A 5,211-nucleotide genomic window follows, 5' to 3' on the forward strand; every position below is an offset into this window, starting at 1 on the left:
CAAAATTTGCACCTAAAGCTCACGAAGGCTTCATGCTCGGTTACGGAAAGGACTCGCACTCTTACAGAGTCTTCAACCTCTATCTCTACAAAATCGTCGAAACTGTGGACGTGCGATTTGATGAAACCAATGGTTCACAAAGAGAGCTCCTACCAAGTACACTAGACGAAGCTCCACCCAGCGAATCTATCAAGCTGATGGAAACTGGTGAAATCATGCCTTCTGACGCACAACCTAAAAAGGAACTTATCATTTCTGCACCTAACCAACCCGAAGACAATGCTCAGACTGAAGACAATCCTCCCAATGATGACAATGATCAGCAAGAGCAAGGTCTTCGTCCAGTTCATCCTCGAGTTGCAAATGAAGTACAAATTGAGAAGATAATTGATAGCATCAATGCACTTGGTCCACTTACTCGCTCAAGAGCAACACAGTTAGCAAATTTCTGTGGGCACTTTTCCTTTGTGTCAATATCAGAACCCAAGAAAGTTGTTGAAGCCTTTATGGAACCTGAATGGATACAAGCTATGCAAGAAGAACTTTAACAGTTCAAGCTGAACAATGTTTGGGAACTTGTCAAGCGTCCTGACCCTCACAAGCATAACATTATTGGCACAAAATGGATATATCGAAACAAGCAAGATGAGCATGGTCAAGTCGTCAGGAACAAAGCACGTCTTGTGGCTCAAGGATATACTCAAGTTTAAGGAATTGACTTCGATGAAACATTTGCTCCTGTTGCTAGGCTTGAAGCTATTCGCATACTGCTAGCCTATGCTAACCACCACAACATCTTGCTATATCAAATGGATGTGAAGAGTGCATTTCTCAACGGCAAGATTGAAGAAGAAGTATATGTCGCTCAACCACCTGGCTTTGAAGATCCAAAACATCCTGATATGGTCTACAAGCTAAACAAAGCACTGTATGGCCTCAAACAAGCTCCTCGCGCTTGGTATGATACGATCAAAGACTTCCTGAAGAGCAAAGGCTTCAAACCTGGATCCCTCGATCCCACACTCTTCACGAAGACATATGATGGTGAACTGTTTGTGTGCCAAATATATGTGGACGACATTATCTTCGGCTGCACCAACCAGAAGTATAGTGATGAGTTTGGATACATGATGCAAGAGCAATATCATATGTCCATGATGGGTGAGCTGAAATTCTTCCTTGGTGTTCAAATTCGTCAGCAAAGGAATGGCATCTTCATATCTCAAGAAAAATACCTCAAAGATTGTCTGAAGAAGTTTGGAATGGAAGATTGCAAAGGTTACACGACGCCAATGCCAGCCAAACACCATCTGGGTCCCGACGACAATGGTAAATAATTCGATCAAAAGGTATACCGCTCCATGATTGGTTCCTTAGTTTACCTATGTGCATCTAGGCCAGATATTATGCTTAGTGTTTGTGTGTGTGCTTGATTCCAAGCGGCACCAAAGGAATCGCATCACTTAGCTGTGAAGCGAATTCTTCGATATTTGGCTTACACCCCAACAGTCGGATTATGGTATCCAAAGGGCTCAAATTTTGATCTGGTTGGATTCTCGGATGCTGATTATGCTGGTGACAAAGTGGATCGCAAGTCTACATCAGGCACATGTCATTTTCTGGGACGATCACTTGTCTGTTGGTCTTGAAAGAAGCAGAACTGTGTATCACTCTCAACTGCTGAATCTGAATACATTGCTGCTGGATCTTGCTGCGCTCAGCTTCTATGGATGAAGCAAACTCTCAAGGACTATGGTATCAATCTGCAACAAGTACCTCTCTTCTGCGACAACGAAAGCGCCATCAAGATTGCCAACAATCCAGTCCAGCACTCGAAGACAAAGCACATTGAAATTCGTCATCACTTTCTCAGAGATCATGTCATGAAGAAAGATATTGACATCATTCACGTCAACACTGAAGAGCAACTGGCAGATATCTTCACAAAGCCCTTGGATGAGAAAAGGTTTTGCAAGTTACGGTGTGAGCTAAATATCTTGGAATCCTCAAATGTCCTGTGATTAGGCACACATCCTAACACTTATGCATGTTGATGACTTAGATGTGCAACACATGAAGTAAAGTATATCTTCAATCAATGAAGACTTACATTCTGAGTGTGAATACATTAACGTGGAATTTGACTTTGGAGCGCCACGATAATTGTGCGCCGTGTCTGGGTCTAATACTTCCTATACGGTGGGTAACGCCACCACCAAATTTCTCGGTTTGAAGTGTTTCACTCATGGCATTATTTTGCAATGTCTTCGCATTTGGTTTGTCTTCAATTTCAACTTATCTTCATGATTTTCTTCACTATGTTGATTTGATTGCTTTCTGATATATATATATATATATATATATATATATATATATATATATATATATATATATATTAGTGTTCTGTCCTCTACAGCATTCACTTATAGCTATGTCTTCCTAGTTTAATCTTTTAAACTAAGTGAATGTGATCGGACCCTAATCTCTCTATGCTTTCTATCTCAAACTCTATCCATCCAAATCATATGCATTCTATTGAAACTGTCGAATGTCTTCTCTGCATCCTTGTCAGCAGAAGACACAGAGACAAACATTAAGTCTATTTTAAATGATTCATCCTTATTGTTTGAAATCCGGAGAAGTGGAACAACCATCCAACAAACCTGGCGGGCGTGGGAACGTGGGACAACTCTGAGTATGTTGCATGCTTGCCACGTGCCCCTCAGATGTGAACCGCCAGGGGCACCTGCGTAATTGCGATGTGCCGCACACTTCCTTATAAATATATGTCCCCTGCGGTAAAGAAAACCTTCTTCCACCTCTCCACCTCGTCAAAACCCTAGCGCCACTGCTAGCTCTCGATGACGCCGGCGATGAAGCGCTTAGCTGCCGCGACTTCTCCGACGCCGTCCTCACGCCGGCCGCGGACATCGTCCTCTCCGCCGCCGCCGTAGGTGTCCTCCGTCGTTGTCGGTGTCAAAACCGGCGGATCTCGGGTAGGGGGTCCCGAACTGTGCATCTAGGCGGATGGTAACAGGAGACAAGGGACACGATGTTTTTACCCAAGTTCGGGCCCTCTCGATGGAGGTAAAACCCTACTCCTGCTTGATTGATATTGATGATATGGGTAGTACAAGAGTGGATCTACCACGAGATCAAGGAGGCTAAACCCTAGAAGCTAGCCTATGGTATGATTGTTGTAATGGTTGTTGTCCTACGGACTAAAACCCTCCGGTTTATATAGACACCGGAGAGGGCTAGGGTTACACAGAGTCGGTTACAATGGTAGGAGATCTACATATCCGTATCGCCAAGCTTGCCTTCCACGCCAAGGAAAGTCCCATCCGGACACGGGACGAAGTCTTCAATCTTGTATCTTCATAGTCTTGGAGTCCGGCCGATGGTGATAGTCCGGCTATCTAAACACCCCCTAGTCCAGGACTCCCACAGTAGCCCCTGAACCAGGCTTCAATGACGATGAGTCCGGCGCGCATATTGTTCGGCATTGCAAGGCGGGTTCCTCCTCCGAATAATTCATAGAAGATTGTGAACACCAGGATAGTGTCCGGCTCTGCAAAATAAATTCCACATTCCACCATAGAGAGAATAATATGTACACAAGTTCAATCTGCTGACGTATTTTGTGGCATGACGTCATACCACCACCAAGCCTTTACTTGAATCGTTTTTTATTATACCACTTCAGCGCGTTTAGCGAAACGGTTTCCTTGGCACGTCTTGTCGAAGCAGAGATCCTGTTCCCCTTATTCCGGGATTCCCATCAATACGGACGTGGGTAACCCAACCGCGCCATTGATGGTGGCGCTTGGGAGATAAGCGAGTTTTACCAGGCCGGTGGGGATGCATAGTCTTCGTCCACCCATATATAAGGGGATAAGGATCCACCTTTTTTACCTACGCCTTCTTCCTCCTTTGCTTATCCTCTCCGTGCACTCGAGCTCCAGCGCCCAAGTTCGCACATCTCGCCTCAACCTTCTCCAGCCATGTCCGGAGCAGGAGGCAAGTGGTTGGCCTCCTCCGTTACGGAGGGGCACATCGAAAAGCTGCGCGGCGCCGGATACCTTTCCAGCGACATCGCACACCGGCTGCCTGACGAGGGGCAGCTCATCCCCACCCCCAGGCCCCATGAGAGGGTCGTATTCCTTCCCCACTTTCTCCGTGGACTGGGCTTCCCACTTCATTCCTTCATCCGGGGGCTCATGTACTACTACGGCCTGGACTTCCACGATCTGGTGCCAAACTTCATCCTCAACATCTCGGCGTTTATCGTCGTGTGCGAGGCCTTCCTCTGCATCCAGCCCCACTTCGGCTTGTGGCTCAAGACCTTCAATGTCAAGTCGAAGGTAGTGAAGGGCGTCCAAGCGGACTGCGGAGGCGCCATGTTATGCAAAATGCCCAACGTCACCTGGCTCGAGGGGACCTTTGTGGAGTCCGTCAAGGGGTGGCAATCGGGGTGGTTCTATATCACCGAGCCGCGTGACCCTAAATGGGCAGTGGCCCCCGAGTTCAGATCTGGTATCCCCATGCAGCTCACCTCCTGGAAAGAGAAGGGCCTGCTGTGGGGCAGTTCGGAGGAGCTAACAGGACTCCAGTCCTATCTCCAGACCTTGGTGAACAAGAAGCTTAGGCTTGTCAATGTGATCCAGGTCATGCTCGTCCGCCGGATTCTCCCCTGCCAATAGCGGGCCTTCAATTTGTGGGAGTTCGATCCAGCATAGCACCGGACCCTGAGCGGGCTCTTCGACACGACGTACGAAGCTGCCTGGAAGGTGCTGTTCAAGGGCAGAGAAGCCCCCGCATCCGCGACGGAAGACCGCGGATTCAACACCAAGCACCCGGCCGGCGAGGTAAGCTTTGTTATCCTCTATGGGACACTTATTTTCTTTCATAGTTTGACTCTATGCGGGATTTAAAACTCCCAATGCCTTTAACAGGACTGGCAGAGGACGTCCGGACAGGTAGACTGTCCGGCTCCCCTTCCCGAAGACCCAGCGGACGCCCGTTTAACGGGGCTGCTAGTCCTGGCACTTTATGTGGTGCCAGAGAAGAAGGCCAAGAAGAAGGCCACGGGAACTCAAAGGAGTTCCCGGCGCCAGGTGGTATCGGACTCATCGTCCGATGGCTCCGAGGCGGACTCCTCCCCCGAAGATGAGGAGGAGAAAGAGGACTCTCCCCAGGAGGGGAGAGAGA

Source organism: Triticum aestivum, chromosome 2B, assembly GCF_018294505.1.
Source record: "Triticum aestivum cultivar Chinese Spring chromosome 2B, IWGSC CS RefSeq v2.1, whole genome shotgun sequence".
Lineage (NCBI taxonomy): Eukaryota > Viridiplantae > Streptophyta > Magnoliopsida > Poales > Poaceae > Triticum > Triticum aestivum.